This window comes from Dermacentor andersoni, chromosome 3, assembly GCF_023375885.2.
Source record: "Dermacentor andersoni chromosome 3, qqDerAnde1_hic_scaffold, whole genome shotgun sequence".
NCBI lineage: Eukaryota > Metazoa > Arthropoda > Arachnida > Ixodida > Ixodidae > Dermacentor > Dermacentor andersoni.
In genome coordinates, this window is record NC_092816.1 from 13,781,400 (window position 1) to 13,799,370 (window position 17,971).

The 17,971-nt window shown below is 44.6% G+C and overlaps 1 protein-coding gene and 1 long non-coding RNA gene across 2 annotated transcripts in view; one reads left to right on the top strand and one right to left on the bottom strand.

Moving 5' to 3' along the window:
* The window catches only part of LOC126520906 (uncharacterized), a 91,101-nt gene that overhangs the window by 70,196 nt on the left and 2,934 nt on the right, over positions 1-17,971 (bottom strand). The gene's annotated exons all lie outside the window — the stretch shown is intronic.
* Positions 4,614-8,430, top strand: LOC129382141 (uncharacterized). Its single transcript, XR_008610222.2, has 3 exons — positions 4,614-4,937; positions 5,577-5,636; positions 8,217-8,430. It is a non-coding gene; the product is annotated as an uncharacterized lncRNA (long non-coding RNA).

The following is a 17,971-nucleotide window of genomic DNA, read 5'->3' on the forward strand; positions in this document are numbered from 1 at the left end:
ATCAGGTACAATAAGTGGGAAAAAAAACTTGGCTGGGCGTTACGTATTTGTGGACAGGAAATAATTGCACAGAGAAGAATAAAGAGTTAGCGGAATGCATAAGCGCTGATATTGAGGGTTTCGGGAATGGCGCTGAAATTGTCCTATTAGGTGACATCATCATCAGCCTGGTTACGCCCACTGCAGGGCAAAGGCCTCTCCCATACTTCAACAACACCGGTCATGTACTAATTGTGGCCATGCCGTCCCTGCAAACTTCTTAATCTCATCCGCCCACCTAACTTTCTGCCGCCCCCTGCTACGCTTCCCTTCCCTTGGGATCCAGTCCGTAACCCATAATGACCATCGGTTATCTTCCCTCCTCATTACCTGTCCTGCCCATGCCCCCATTTCTTTTTCTTGCTTTCAACTAAGATGTCATTAACTCGCGTTTGTTCCCTCACCCAATCTGCTCTTTTCTTATCCCTTAACGTTACACCCATCATTTTTCTTTCCATAGCTCGTTGCGTCGTCCTCAATTTAAGTAGAACCCTTTTCGTAAGCCTCCAGGTTTCTGCCCCGTAGGTGAGTACTGGTAAGACACAGCTATTATGCACTTTTCTCTTGAGGGATAATGGCAACCTGCTGTTCATGATCTGAGAATGCCTGCCAAACGCACCCCAGCCCATTCTTATTCTTCTGATTATTTCCGTCTCATGATCCGGATCCGCCGTCACTACCTGCCCTAAGTAGATGTATTCCCTTACCACTTCCAGTGCCTCGATACCTATTGCAAATTGCTGTTCTCTTCCGAGACTGTTAAACATTACTTTAGTTTTCTGCAGATTAATTTTTAGACCCACTCTTCTGCTTTGCCTCTCCAGGTCAGTGACCATGCATTGCAATTGGTCCGCTGAGTTACTAAGCAAGGCAATATCATCAGCGAATCGCAAGTTCCTAAGGTATTCTCCATTAACTTTTATCCCCAATTCTTCCCAATCCAGGTCTCTGAATACCTCCTGTAAACATGCTGTTAATAGCATTGGAGAGATCGTATCTCTCTGCTTGACGCCTTTCTTTATTGGGATTTAGTGGCTTTCTTTATGGAGGACAAGGGACACAACATCATCTACCAGTGGATACCGGGTCACTGCGGAATTTCGGGGAATGACAGTGCGGATGACGCTGCCCGGTCGGCCCATGATGGTGCCCAGATTGTACCCATACCGCTGTCAAGAACAGATGCAGCCACAAGTCTTCGCTCCCTCGCACGCGAGCTTACACTAACTCTGTGGAACACCAGCGAATTCACGAACACACGTCTTCACAGATTGGATCCAAGTTTGCAACTCCGTCTTCCACCAGGGTTGCCACGAGCGGAAGCAACACTTCTGTGCCGCCTATGGCTCGGCGTGGCATTCACGAACTCATATTCCTTCCGTATTAGAATGGCCGACAGCCCTGCTTGCGACACCTGCGGCTGCGAAGAGACGATCGCGCACCTACTCTGTGACTGTCCACGTCACAATGTGCAAAGAAAACTGCTCGTGACCGTGCTCGAAAAACTGGACAATCGCCCCTTCACAGAAGAGAAAGTTCTAGGACACTGGTCCAGACGGGTTTCGGCACTCAAGGCCTTAAGGGCCTTGCTCAAGTTCTTAAGGACATGTGAATTGTGCGAACGACTTTGACTATTGTTGCGCGTAACATCGCGTTACTGTGTGCATTTTTCTTGTTTTTTTTTCTTCTCTCTTCTTTCTCCTTTTATTGCCTTTACCCCTTTCCCCAGCACAGGGTAGCCAGCCGGTATTTACACTGGCTAACCTCCCTGTCTTTCCTTCCCTTTTGTCTCTCTCTCTCTTTATGGAGGACTATGGTGGCTGTGGAGCCGCTATAGACATATTTTAGTATTATTACATACGGTTCGTCTACACCCTGATTCCGTAATGCCTACATGACTGCTGAGGTTTCGACAGAATCAAACGCTTTCTCGTAATCAATGAAAGCTATATATAAGGGCTGGTTATATTCCGCACATTTCTCTATAACCTGATTGATAGTGTGAATATGGTCTATTGTTGAGTAGCCTTTACGGAATCCTGCCTGGTCCTTTGCTTGACAGAAGTCTAAGGTGTTCCTGATTCTATTTGCGATTACCTTAGTAAATAGTTTGTAGGCAACTGACAGTAAGCTGATTGCTCTAATTTTTCAAGTCTTTGGCGTCCCCTTTCTTATGGATTAGGATTATGTTAGCGTTCTTCCAAGATTTCGGTACGCTTGAGATCATGAGGCATTGCGTATACAGGGTGGCCAGTTTCTCTAGAACAATCTGCCCACCATCCTTCAACAAATCTGCTGTTACCTGATCCTCCCCAGCTGCCTTCCCACTTTGCATAGCTTCCAAGGCTTTCTTTACTTCTTCCGGGGTTACCTGTGGGATTTCGAATTCCTCTAGACTATTCTCTCTTCCTTTATAGTCGTGGGTGCCACTGGTACTGTATAAATCTCTATAGAACTCCTCAGCCAACTATCTCATCCATATTAGTAATGATATTGCCGGCTTTGTCTCTTAACGCATACATCTGATTCTTGCCAATTCCTAGTTTCTTCTTCACTGCTTTTAGGCTTCCTCCGTTCCTGAGAGCATGTTCAATTCTATCCATATTATACTTCCTTATGTCAGCTGTCTTAGGCTTGTTGATTAACTTCGAAAGTTCTGCCAGTTCTATTCTAGCTGTAGGGTTAGAGGCTTTCATAGATTGGTGTTTCTTGATCAGATCTTTCGTCTCCTGCGATAGCTTACAGGTATCCTGTCTAGCGGAGGTACCACCGACTTCTATTGCACACTCCTTCATGATGCCCACAAGATTGTCGTTCATTGCTTCAACACTAAGGTGCTCTTCCTGAGTTAAAGCCGAATACCTGTTCTGTAGCTTGATTTGGAATTCCTCTATTTTCCCTCTTACCGCTAACTCATTGATCGGCTTATGTACCAGTTTCTTCCGTTCCCTCCTCAGGTCTAGGCTAATTCGAGTTCTTACCATCCTATGGTCGCTGCAGCGCACCTTGCTGATCACGTCCACATCTTGTATGATGCCAGGGTTAGCGCAGAGTATGAGGTCTATTTCATTTCTAGTCTCGCCGTTCGGGCTCCTCGACGTCCACTTTCGGCTATCCCGCTTGCGGAAGAAGGTATTCACTATCCGCATATTATTCTCTTCCGCAAGCTCTACTAAGAACTCTCCCCTACTATTCTAGTGCCTATGCCATATTTCGCCACTGCCTTGTCTCCAGCCTGCTTCTTGCCTATCTTGGCATTGAAGTCGCCCATCAATATAGTGTATTTTGTTTTCACTCTACGCATCGCCGATTCCACGTCTTCATAGAAGCTTTCGACTTCCTGGTCATCATGACTGGATGTAGGGGCGTAGACCTGTACAACCTTCATTTTGTACCTCTTATTAGGTTTCACAACAATACCTTCCACCCTCTAGTTAATGCTATAGAGTTTCTGTATGTCACCAGCTATATTCTTATTAATCAGGAATCCGACTCCTAGTTCTCGTCTCTCCGCTAAGCCCCGGTAGCACAGGGCGTGCCCGCTTTTTAGCACTGTATATGCTTCTTTTGGCCTCCTAACTTCACTGAGCCCTATTATATCCCATTTACTGGCCTCTAGTTCCTCCAATAGCACTGCTAGACTCGCCTCACCAGATAAAGTTCTAGCGTTAAACGTTGCCAGGTTCATATTCCAATGGCGGCCTGTCTGGAGCCAGGGATTCTTAGCACCCTCTGCTGCGTCGCAGGTCTGACCGCCGCCGTGGTCAGTTGCTTCGCAGCAGCTGGGGACTGAGGGCCGGGGTTTGATTGTTGTGTTCATACAGGAGGTTGTGGCCAAGTACTGCACCAGGGTGGCCAATCCTGCTCTGGTGAGGGAGTGCGTTACCGGTTCTGGTCACCGGGAGCAGGCCACACACCAGGCCTGTTTATGCAATTTTGTCAACACGCTGATTGTCTTCTTACTTTTTTTTTAAATCCGGTGGAAAATTGCGCGGCACCCCCACGAAACACAGAACCTCTTAAAAACTTCTTGAAACGGCTACAAACGGCTATAGACGTCTTGGTCTATGATAAGACTGAAAATAGAATTTCTTCTAAACATAACCTCAGCACTTGGAATATGCTAGTATATATTCTATCTGCGGCAAAACCCACTACTGGTGTCACTAGAGTCTGTTTTGGTAAACGCATTCACAATGTCTAACTAAAGAACTTTTCTAGATCTTTTTGTCCAAAAGTGCATAAAATGCCAAACGGCGTGTTAAAAGTGCGGTTACCGTTGGCCGTCGGCGTTAGCGAATAAAAGACGCCACAGACAAATCGAACTCGTTGGAAGCAACATAAGTTAATTGGCTTTGATATTAAATAATTTCACACCAGAACTTCAACAATCAAGGGCGTGTTATTGTTTTCCATACGGGGCGCGCACACGACGCCTGGAAGCCATTCTATGCTCGCGCAGCAGGTATACTGACAGCAGCAGGAGCGAAACGCCGGCGTTGCACAGCGGTGTCACAGAGCCACCGCGCTGCGATCACTTCGGCGATTTAATCCAAATTTGTCGAACATCTCATTCTGTGCTGGAAACACTGGGAGGCAGGAAGTTTGAAAAAACGGCCACTGCCGCCCGCAATGTCTCGGTCGTGGGCTGGTCGTGGGTTCGTTATGCCAGTTGTGCGTCATTCTAAGCCGTTCTGTATATTTATACTGGATATTAATTGGAGTCATTTAGCTGTGCTGATGCTGTTTGCCGTGTGTTTTGCATCAGTGCTTCGTGACATCGGCTGTATTGCGTGTTTTCGCCGACGGCTTACTACCACAATGGCGGGATCTGCGTTCGCCGCCTTCGTGTCTCGGTGCGTCTTTGTACGTCGCACGTTCGGATAACACTTTTTCCGGTAAGTGAAATACATTGCACTTCGTTTTTCGTCAACAATGTGAATATTTTTAGGTATTACCCGCGACAGTTCTTGATATATGGGCTCTTCTGCCCTGCGAGTTTTCGTCATTACTTTTATACGAGGGTTCTGCTTGTGTTCAGCCGTTCAGCACTACCGCGCTCCACGACTTCCGCAACACCAGTCAGAACTTTGCCCTGCTTGTTAGTCTTTGTGGTTGACGTAGCACGAACCAACCGAAAGGAGTGCATTCGAAGACGACGCGCTGGCTGTTATGCTGAACCAGGCTGAACTCGCCCTATTTTGTGTCCTTTTGTTCTTGCGTGTGCGCGCGTGTGTGTCAGTGACTATGCAGTTTGTAGCGTTCCCACTTTATAGCAAAACAAAAAATATAACTGCTATGTTTACTTCATCTATACAATTCCAAATTAAATCGTCTGCTGATGTACAAATTTCACTTGTGTTTTGTTCTAAATAAGCAGCAAAACCTTTAACCTAGTAGGTGCTTCATCTGGGAGTGAAAACACGACAGCTTGGCACTTATTATTGAATGACTGTGACTGAGTCACCTTAGTTGTAATTGCAAATGCTATCTAATTGCACTTGATGCTATCTTATTTTGTTCCTTTCACTCTATAGACAGCTGGACATCCTTCTTGTACCTTGGCGCTAGCTGGATGACGGGACATCATGATCAGTGTAAGCCAATGTACTGTACCCTCTCTGGTCCTCCCAGTGCTTTTTATATGGGTTAAGGCCAGGGAGTGCTTCGTGGTAAAATAGCTAGTTGGTGTCTCACAAACAGGCATTTTTTTTTGCGCTGGTCCATTATAAGCTGCCACTATTATAACCAATTTCTCAGTGCCAGTGTACATACACAGTTCTACTAATAATGAGTTTCCCTAAGCCTTACAAAATGTACCTGTAGGTAGTCATTGCTATGTAAGAACTCAAAAATTAACTCTGCTGTGTCATACAGGTGTACCATACATGAGTAAAAATTTGCTACAACAGTGTACATTACACCTTGCTTCCCGAATGCACAAATGTATTCAAGCCAGTATTTGAATAGTTTGGTATTCCAAATGTTTTCTGTGTGATTTAGTTTCTTTACAGGAATTTACTGTACAGCATCAGCAAGCAGTGTAATTTAAGATTTATGTGTGCTGTAAAAGGTGTGCTTTGCCGCTAGAATTGATAAAGCATGGGCCGAGGCTTTCATACAAGGACAAACTTCCATTTCACTCTACCACCATCAGCACTTGGCTGGCGCTTGCAAAATGAATCACATTAGGTAGCTTGTGCCAGACTGTTTTTTAACCTTATTGTGAGGATATCACAAAGTGATGTGTGGAGGCGCCTGCGTCTGAGATGTAGATTGCGCTGCAACATATGTGCGTGTAGAACAGGCATGATGCTCAGGGTTCCAGCAGTTTGCAGAGGTGCTTTTAAAATTTTGTCATAACTGCAATTTTACCTGTGCTGTTTTTTATCACCTATTTCAATAATATCATTGGAGGTGTTATCAGAATTTAGCAATCTATTTGCCCTAGCCCATTAGCCTGCCACATTTGCCTTTTCACTAGGTGGGAAATTATTCAGCATGGACCATTACTTGAATACACCTTTTTGTGTGCAGTGGCTTCTCAACTGCGAGTCAACATAGATTCTCAGAATTACCTGAGGCTATAGATGCACTGATGAATTTGCTACCTATATGAGTCACTTTGCACTTTCTTGCGCAAACAGCATGTTAACACTTCCAAGACAGTGGGCAGTGTTATCGTTTGATCACATCATGAGATACTTTCAATATTGTGTGACGCATCATCCAAGGTGTTGCATCATTTGTGCGAGGTATTGCCCTAAACCAATTGGGGTCACATGAAAATATATCAACAAAAGTGATTGATCCAGCTAGGAGTGTTGCTTTGGAACACTATTTTATCACCAATCCTCCTTTGCATGCTACCTGCTTACTCTAGAATAGCAGCTTGGGCTTGTTGGTTTTCCATCCTGCTAGTAACAGCGCAAAATGTAGACAAGGGACGAGACAAGATACCACAAGCGCCGACTTTCAACAACGTTTATTCCAAAAGAAACACGGCTTCTTATAAACATTGCCCTCACGTGTCGCAGTCACGTGATCGCACATCATGTGAAACAAGTACTTTTTTTTCTTTTATACACTCAAGATAGTGGTTGCCGGGAGATAATTGAGGCGGCCGAGATTACCAGACTTCGTGACCAATGCGTTAGCACGCCGTCCTTGTTACTGACAAAAAAAGAACTTGAGCTTTTGCACGTGCAACCGCTATCTTGAGTGTATAAAAGAAAAAAAAGTGCTTGTTTCGCATGATGTGCGATCACGTGACTGCGACACGTGAGGGCAATGTTTATAAGAAGCAATGTTTATAAGAAGCCGTGTTTCTTTTGGAATAAACGTTGTTGAAAGTCAGCGCTTGTGGTGTCTTCTTGTCTCGTCCCTTGTCTACATTTTGCGCTGTTACTAGCAGGCTGCTTACTCTGTACTGTGTCATGTTTAAGTTTGAAATGAAGGCAACAGCTAGGCAGTGCAAAACGTCAAACTTGCTTTTAGTTTAACAATATAAAATGCTATTTAACTTTTTAATTAAGTTAGTACATCATTTACCTGCAGAGTGAATTACTGTTTTAAACTGATTATATTTTGCAGGAAGCTTCTCAGACTTGTTTCACAGGTTGATAAGTGGCTTTTTAGCCACAAAACACCATATAATAAATTAAAGGCTGACTCTGCTATGCAACTTAATGACTATATGGCAGGAACAAGGTCTCCGAGTTGTGGCGCTGGCTAACACTCCCAGGGTTCTACTAGAACACATAAATACCCAAGAAAGTGGATGGGAAAACGACGCCGCTGTAGCTCAATTGGTAGAGCATAGCACGCGAAATGCGAAGGTTGTGGGTTCGGTTACCACCTGCTGCAAGGTGTTCTTTCATCCACTTTAATTTCCATTAATTTATCGTTTCTTTATTTCATTTATTAAGCACAAGTAATTTCCCCTATGTTGTCCTTAGTGTCAGTGTTTGTTGGCTTCTTATGATAGGAAATATACTAGTCATTTTAACCTTAACCTTTAACCTTTTTACCTTAAGATACCCTTAATTTAAGAGAAAGGAGTGCTTAAATTTATTTTTAATGTGAGCAAACTTCTTACTTAGCACATATTACTAATTGAAGTTCCGATTTCAATATTCCCATTTCCTCCCTCGCCTTCTTTTTCCTCTTCTGTGCAGGTATTGCTTGCCTATGTCTACAAGAACCGTCACGCGTGGCCTGTGACAGCAAGCTTTTGTGGGCAACAAGTGCTCTCCTACGAAGGCTGGCCTACTCTGGCAGTGGCAGCAATCATCTTCAAGATTTATCCATAATCACCTTTGCTGCTTTTTGTCACTCTTGTTGATTACACTTTCTGCGTCTTTTCTAATTTATTAGGTAATAAAGTATGAGTGTGTGACATGGTGTGAAGTTGATGTCTTGCTGCATTTTCGCTTGCACTCATCTTTTATGCATGAAAAGCTCATCGTACAGTTTATGAAAAAAAATAATAGCATATTATGATTTATCTTTCAGTTCTGGTAACATGCAACGTACAAGGAATTCACTAATGGATGATATGCCGAAGAACTGGCCATTATTTCTGCGTGATGCTGTGCAAGCATGTGGCGTTACTTACAAGAGGCACCCACAAAGTAAGTTACAATTTACTTTTAAATGAAGCATGGACATCAGATATAATATATTTATATTGCTAGTTAGAGTGGTTCGCAGACTGTTTTTCCAGATGTGTACTATCCTTTATTTCTTAACTCACTGCAGCACAGTGTTCTGTTTCGTATACTGGTGTAATGCTATTGTGCCCCCTGTAGCTGAAACCAGGATGTAATTTTTGCCTGAACTGCAGCATCACTGACAATTTTTCTTTGCTAGAGGCTATTTCAATTTGGTGGAACCCAGCAGGGCGATAATGACGTGTTTCATGCAGAGATGTTCTTGTTTAGGTCAATGGGTGAACATTGGAATGATATCATCATACAATACAGATCTTGTTTCATTTGCAAAATAATTCTGACAGGCGGCATTCAATTGATTGGTCTAATTAAAAAGCACTAATTGACCAATGAGGTCTTACTACACTATTCCCATGGTTCACATCTGGAAAAACTACCTGTGCATCACTCTATCCGACAATAAAAACTTTTTTTTTTCTGATGTCCATGCCTCGTTTAAAATAAATTGTAACTGTGGGAAAACGTCGTGTTACTGTAACAGCTGCCGCAAAAATTTGAGGGAATGTCTAATAAATGTCTTCAGTTGTTCTTGTCAAGCTGTCCATTAGCCAACTTTTAGCGTAACGTTAGCAGGGCTTACTGAAGTACTTCTAGACGTCCATGGCTACAAAATGTCTTGATCAAGACAGCTACTAGGCTTTTGAATTAGCCGTTCAAGACATCTTTTAGACATCAAATAGCTGCTTGCGTGTTTCGTGGGCCGGGATTCGAACCACGGACCTCTTGCACGCGAGGCCGTTGTGCTACCTCTACGCCACCGCTGCACTGATGATAGCAATGATAAAGACTCATAAAAAAACATTTCTAATAGGTGACATGAATGCCCACATACAAGATTTAGATGGCTATACCGACAACAACGGGAAGTGAATGCTAGACCTTTGTGAACAACATAACCTTGTTATCGTGAATACAGGGCCTAAGTGTGAAGGGCAGATCACGTGGGAAGTGGGAAACCGGCAATCGACCATTGATTAGTGTCTGATGACAGAAGGAATTCATGATATGTTGAGAGAAATGGTCATTGACGAGGAAGGGTATAGCAGCATAGGGAGTGACCATAAACGCATCATTTTAAAAATGGGATATGTAGTTGGGAAAGAGAGGAAGGAGCGCAAAATGGCCAGTCCAAACTTGAAGGCTGAACACATAGTAAATATAGTCACTAGATCGAGTCGAGGAAGAAATTGGCAAATGGCCAAGTAAAGAGTGGGAAAATGGTGAGCTTCTAAGTGTAATAACGACAGAAATACGGAAAGAGAAACAACATGTTCGTTGGAAAGGAACAAAGAAACCGAAAAGCTGGTGGAACTGGGAGATACGAGAAGCGATCGCAGAACGACAGAAAGCATGTCGAGAGCACAGGCAAGCAAAGAAGGCGCAGTTGCCGCAGGATGAAGTAATCAGTAAATGGGAATATACCGGGAGAAAAAGTCTATGGTTCAAATACTGGTGCAAGCAAAATTAAAAGGTGAAAGTGAACGTTGGTTGTCAGAAATACGTGAGAAAAAGAAGGCCGCACCTAGAATATTTTGGAACCACATAAAATTATAAGGCAGGAAGTCAAGAAAAATACAAGAACATATCCTAGACGAAGATGAAAACAGACTGGAAGGAGAAGCGGCAATAAATTATATCCGAAAAATAACAGCCGCATCTTTCCAAGGCAATGACGAGGTTGTATTCGAAGAAAAAAAGAGCATGAAAGAGACCCAAGTGGATAAGGAGCTCGTGCTGACAAATTTCCACTGGAAGAAATCCTAAGCAAAAATTCCTAAGCGCACAGCCACAGGGCTAGACGAGCTTCCCGTTAGGCTAATTAATGAAATAGGACCAAAAAGTAAGGAAGATCTGGTGAAAGCAGTGGAAAAAACTAAGAGATAGACGAATACCAGACAGTTGTCGACAAAGTAGAATGAATTTAATTTATAAAGGTAAGGGGGAGAAAGACAGAATTCACTCGTATAGACCGTTGACCATTACATCGGTAATATACAGACTAGCAATGCAGGCAATCAAATTAAAGCTTCAAGCATGGGCAGATAATAATGGCATTTTGGGAGAGCTTCAGAATGGCTTCAGAATAGGTAGGCGTTTACATGATAACCTATTTCTTCTTACTCAGGGTATTGAAATATCAAAAGTAGAAAGCAGACCGTTATATGTGGCCTTTTTAGACATTACAGGAGCCTACGACAACGTACACCGCAATATCTTGGGGGATATTCTTGAAGGGGAATGCTTAGGTGACGATTGTCTATAGCTTTTCAGAGATATTTACATATAAAATACCGCTTGCGTTGAATGGGAAGGGATAAGGAGCGAGGAGAAAGTTCATATCAACAAGGGACTGAGGCAGGGGTGCCCTTTATCCCCGCTGCTGTTTATGATGTACATGGTGAGGATGGAGAGGGCGCTAGAAGGAAGTAATATCGGGTTTAATCTCTCGTACAAACAGGCGGGTACAGTAGTACAGCAGCAACTCCCAGGTTTCTTTCATGCGGACGACATTGCGTTGCTAGCTAACAAGCAAAGTGATTTGCAACGTCTGGCTAATATCTGTGGACAGGACAACAATTTAGGTTTTAAATTTAGCGTTAGAAAATCATGTGTTATGGTATTCAATGAAAACAATGAACAGACAGTGGAGATACAGGGCCAGGAAATACCTCGGGTAACAGAATATGAATACCTTGGCATATGGATAAACGAGGGCAATCGATACATGGAAACAGAGGAAAAAACAATAACAGTGAAGGGGAAGAGAAATACAGCCATAATGAAGCACAGAGTGCTATGGGGATACAATAGGTACGAGGTCCTCCGAGGTATGTGGAAAGGTGTAATGGTTTCAGGACTTACTTTTGGAAATGCGGTTGTTTGCTTTAAATCGGGGTTCAATCAGGAGTCGATGGGAACCAAAGGTCAGTGGGTCGCTTCGCATTGGGCGCTCACGGGAAGACTACAAATGAAGCTGTGCAGGGTGATATGGGCTGGACTAGTTTTGAATTGAGGGAAGCTCGCAGTAAAATTGAGTATGAAGAACGCCTGAGGAATATGGAAGAAAGTAAATGGGCTGGGAGAGTGTTCAGGTATCTGTACAGGAAAAACATTGATTCACAGTGGAGGAAAAGAACTATGAAGCTTACCAGCAAGTATGTGGCCCTGTAGGGTGGGCAACACAGCAACAAAGACCGTCAAGCGAAAAGTCAGAAAGGCTGAAATAATCTCATGGGTGGCGGCAATGGAAAGGAAACCTGCCATGAGTAACTACTTAAGAGGAAAAAACGAAATCAGGAAAGAAACAATTTATGATAACTCAAAGGGAAGCTCATTACTTTTCGAAGCGAGATCGGCATGCCTTAGAACACGCGCCTATAAAGCGAGATATAAGAAGGAACAAGAATTCAGCATGTGCTTGCTGCGGTAAAGCTAGGGAAACTATGGAGCATCTTTTATTAGAATGTGAAGACGTCTACCCAGCGGTCGATTTAGGCACCACTGGCCTCCTTGAAGCCCTTGGGTTCAGCGGGAGCAGTGCAAAAGTAAACATGTCCGCAATGGGCGTCTTGCGCTGGAGTTTGGGGTATAGTAGCGACACCTGGTGGCGGCGCGAGAAACGTTATCTGGGTAGTACCGGCTTAGGTAGTATTGAGCCTTGGCTGTGGCGAAGCACGTTTCTAGCCCGAGTTTTGCGTCGATTCGCACTTTTTTCCGCCCTGTTGAGAGTGCGAATAGGCTCGTCACTTCTCACAGACCACGCCGACCACGCTGCGAGCTAGCCGCAGCCTATAGTTTAACGAAAACGGACTCTCCGTGAGACGTAATGCTGGAAGCAGAATTAAGGAATCGGCGACGCCGATCCGGAGAGACTTAGCTCAGCATCGAAAAAGCGTCACCGTCGTTACTTCTGCGTCGTGGGCTGCCATGAACAAGGCCTGAATCCCAACATCAGATTCTACCGTTTTCCTTCAAGGCCTCGCGAAGCGGAACGTCGGGCGCGCTGGATAGCTGCAGTTCGTCGCGCTGGATAAGCGAAACTTCGCGCCATGCTGACTGCTTCGCCTGTCTTGAAGCTTGCTTGATTATCTGCGTTCTAAAACTCGGTCTTTTCCACCTACAGTCCCGACGGCAGACCGGCGCAGCAGGCATGGCTGGTGATTCACGATTCGAGACCCGGCCACAGCGACAATTAACAATTCGACTGGTACGAACTGGTGAAGTGACCAGGTGTGTGCAAATGACCACAAATGGTCGGGCTGATTCGGTGACAATTCACTATCACACTACGAGCAGCACAGGAGTAAATGTGCTCCTCCTTGACCTCAAGCGAGCACGTCGAGGCAGCGCAGCAAGGTAGTATTGATTGCAGCACATCGATGTTCGAGCGCTCTCGTTAAAAACTACATCAAGCGAGAAGCGCACGAGCTCGCGCTGCAGCGCGATTCGCACGTACGTTACTGCGAGCTCATATGCATTGCATCAGTTATTTATCATTTGCTAAAGGGATAGATGGCCGCTACTACAGTGCAGGCATGACTACTTGTCTAGCGGCATGCAGTCAACAAAGATTGCAGGAGGCCCGCCGTTTCGCGGCATGTCGCAAGACCGCTGCCGTCGCGGCGCGCACGATCGTGCGCTCGAGCAGTTCCGTACACATGATGTCTGTTTATCGCTGCTGTGAATTCATTTATAGCAAGCATTTTCTCGCGTTTGCGCTCCTGAATCTAGCAGCGTGCAAACGTTACCTAAGTTCAACTTCGTACGCGACGCGCTTCACTTGCAATTGACACCGCGCTAAAACTTCGCCGCTTATTTCTTGAACGGCATACACGTAGTTGGCGTTGCATAATTTATTGCCTTTACGCAACGTGCCACCCCTGAAAAAAATCTTCGGCGCCCGATGTTCGCTGCAAGCCGCGGTACAACACAACCGAAAGTGGCGGGTCCATATTATAAACGTGCTTTCCGAAGCAGACGAACGAGCTTGGTACTACCCATAGAGTTTCTCACTATAACACCTAGAGGGTAATCTGGCGTCACCGTCAATGGGAGTTTCTTAAGGGGGCACCGTGCCGTCATGGGAATATAACGCCTCTGAAAGCCACCTAGCGGACGCTTTCAACAGTACACGCGGGAGCAGTAGCAGACGACAACCCTTTGCAGCAAGGGTGGCTCAAGTTCGCGGCTGCGATTTCTTCTTTGTTCGGGTGCCAGGCTGCGGTGACAGCTGTAGGGAAGATGCTGACCTCTGTGCGAGCGGGTATGAACACGATGTTACCGGTGTTTGGGACAACATGGTCCACATACGTGCAAGATGTGTCCCGCCGACAAACGCCATGAACCCCATTTACATGACGTGGAGCTCATGTTCACTAGCCGATAAATTTTGTTAAGTGATGCGATCTCTCGATGGTTTTTTTTATTCTACCCTTGCCACAATGCTGCTTCTGTACCTGAATAATAAGCACCCGTCGTTAGTGCAGACTTAATTTATACCAAACAAATCCGCACGGTGCAATCTCTGCATATGCCGTTGCGATTTTTCTGCCGATGAACACATGTGACATCGCCGAATAAGTGCAGTCGAAGTCGCCTCAAGAAGAGTAATTGCCAATTTATTGATAAAAACGCGTACACTAGCCAACGAAGTCGCCAAACACACGGGTTAATAAAAGCGCGTATTAGTGCTATACCGCCGATGCAATTCTGCTGCATACGCCGATGAACTACCGTTCCCGCTGCAGTTTGTGCAATTTTAAATTCCCCAAGGAAGCTGCTTGGAAATGTACAAAGCTAAGGACTGACTAACTTTTCAGTACTTTTTTATATTACTAGAGAGAGGTGCCACATGATATATTTAAAGACAGAGCAGCGCCAGCCAAAGTAGATGAGCGCGGGCGGCAAGGCCCGGTTTAGTCGTCTGCAGCGTAAGTATAAGAAAGAATTCAGTTGAGTACAAAACTCGCATGCAAGAAGGGACTACGTTGTGAAACAAACAAATCACTCGGCGTGTTAAGTTTGCTCAGGCAGCATCGAGGTGTGATGACTTCCCAAACGGGACGCGAACTTTTCAGCGAGAAATGGAACAAAAATACCATATGCAGCAGCTATTAGCAATTCTCGCCCTGAACTACCTATTTTCTAAACACATTTCCAAAAACGCAAACGATATCTAAGATGCCCTCGGGCGAAAAGAATAAAGCTGTTAAAGAAGCACTTCCTTGGTATCACTCCGATAAGACACAGTGTGTTAGGTTTTACAATCACACTGTGTCACCAATCACACCCTTTACAAACAAGGCAGGGTGAAAACTTCGCAGCTCAGAAGAATCGACAAGAGTTATGCATGGAGCAACTAGCAACAGTTAAACATGTGCAAAGTCACGCATAAAATAGATGTAAAAACATGAAGTGCGCGGCAGCTGGTGCGAGGATTTACCGCGCCACATGAAACCAACAATTTCAGTTCTTGCAAACTTCAGTAGCTTTAATATACAACGCAATGCGCTCGTGCAGTCGTGCTGCCTAGCTAGCGCAACGCGGTAAAGAAGCGGAAAACAATAAAAGCGGCAAACAGCATTCCTAACTTTAGTGAAATGCATTTAGACCTCATGCTGCACTGCAGACGAACTTCGTTGCTCAGGCGTCTAACTATGATCGAGTGGAAAAAAACACCGACGAGACAAAGGAAAGGATGAGAACAAGAAATTTCCCTTCGAAGCGACGATCCATTTTTGCTATCGTTGCTCCCGCTGATGAGGCTTTGCCGGGAATGATTAGAATCGTATCGCCGGCACGTTTTCACCGGTATTTAGCGCCCCACCCTGCAACAATTCTTCTTCGACATTCCCTGAAGCTTTGGCCGCGAATGGTGTTGCCTATCTTGCTCTGAAAACGTGAATAAGACAGAGAAGCACGATCAACGACGCAACAAACCACGGCGCGCGCCAGGCTCGTATCCCGCGTGTTCTGCGCAAGGCCGCCACCAGTGGCGCGTCCGTCGGCTTGCACGGCGCGTATAGTTGGCTGGTGTTCTAAGAGGCTTCGTCTAAAACGTGGATAGGGCTACGCAAATAACGCGTTCTCAAAGTAAAATCTTCATAAAATCTTTCCATTCACGCATATTACATCTTTACTCACCCACAATGCATGACCAAGCGAAGAAAAGCAAGAACAGACGACCAACTGTTTCAAAGCGAGCGCGAACCTTGTCGTCTGTTCTCCAACTTTAGCGGCCCGCTGATACTTTTTACGTAACATGTAGTCGTACACACAATAACAAGTTCTCATAGTTAAACAAAACATGTTTTCGCGTAATAATAAAGCTAAAACAGCTTTTCACGTGCTGTTTTAGTAGAAAATGAATCATTGTGACAGACGGAACGGTACTTGCCAAGCGCGCCTTCAAGGTGTCCTGTCTCTACGAGAACGATGCCAATCCGAAGTCACAACATACCGGCATTCCCATGCATACCACGGGCTTTACATACCACAGCGCAGCAGCGCCAGATTTCCCTCTAGGTAATGTAGTGAGAAACTCTATGGTACTACCCAATTCAGGACAGAGGGCGCTTTTTAGCACCATTTTCCAGTTGCCAAGTAAGGGGTGGGAATATGGTGAGCTTCTAAGTGTAGTAACGACAGAAATACGGAAAGAGAAACAACATGTTCATTGGAAAGGAAAAAAGAAACCGAAAAGCTGGTGGAACAAGGAGATACGAGAAGCCATCGCCGAACGACAGAAAGCATCTCGAGAGCACAGGCAGGCAAAGAAGGCGCAGTTGCCACAGGATGAAGTAACCAGTAAATGGGAAATATACCGGGAGAAAAAGTCCATGGTTCAAATACTGGTGCAAGCAAAATTAAAAGGTGAAAGTGAACGTTGGGTGTCAGAAATACGTGAGAAAAAGAAGGCTGCACCTAGAATATTTTGGAATCACATAAAATTATTAGGCAGGAAGGCAACAACAATACAACAACATATCCTAGACGAAGATGAAAACAGACTGGAAGGAGAAGCAGCAATAAATTACATCCAAAAAGTAACAGCCGAATCTTTCCAAGGCAAGGACAAGGTTGTATTTGAAGAAAAAAAGAGCATGAAAGAGACCCAAGGGGGAAAGGAGCTAGGGCTTACAAATTTAAACTGGAAGAAAGCGGAAGAGAAAATTCCTAAGCGCACAGCCACAGGGCTAGACGAGGTTCCCGTTAGGCTGATAAATGAACTGGGACCAAAAAGTAAGGAAGCTCTCGTGAAAGCAGTTGAAAAAACTTTAAAAGATAGACGAATACCAGACAGTTGGCGACAAAGTAGAATGAATTTAATTTATAAAGGTAAGGGGGAGAAAGACAGAATTCACTCGTATAGACCGTTGACCATTACATCGGTAATATACAGGCTAGCAATGCAGGCAGTGAAATTAAAGCTTCAAGCATGGGCAGAAAATAATGGCATTTTGGGAGAGCTTCAGAATGGCTTTAGAATAGGTAGGCGTTTGGATGATAACTTGTTTGTTCTTACTCAGTGTATTGAAATATCAAAAGCAGAAAGCAGACCGTTGTATGTAGCCTTTTTGGACATTACAGGAGCATACGACAACGTAGACCGCAGCATTTTGTGGGATATTCTGGAAGGGGAAGGCTTAGGTAACGATTGTATACAGCTCTTGAGAGAGATTTACCTAGAAAATACTGTTTGCGTTGAATGGGAAGGGATGAGGAGCGCGGAGAAAGTTCATATCAACAAGGGACTGAGGCAGGGGTGCCCTTTATCCCCGCTGCTGTTTATGATGTACATGGTGAGGATGGAGAGGGCGCTAGAAGGAAGTAATATCGGGTTTAATCTCTCATACAAACAGGCAGGTACAGTAATAGAGCAGCAACTCCCAGGTTTATTTTATGCGGACGACATTGTGTTGCTCGCAAACAAGCAAAGTGATTTGCAACGTCTGGCTAATATCTGTGGACAGGAAGGCAACAAGTTAGGTTTGAAATTTAGTGTTAGAAAATCAGGTGTTATTGTATTCAATGAAAACAGTGAACAGACAGTGGAGATACAGGGCCAAGAAATACCTCGGGTAACAGAATATAAATACCTTGGTATATGGATAAACGAAGGCAACGGATATATGGAAACACAGGAAAAAACCATAACAGTCAAGGGGAAGGGAAATGCAGCCATAATGAAGCACAGAGCG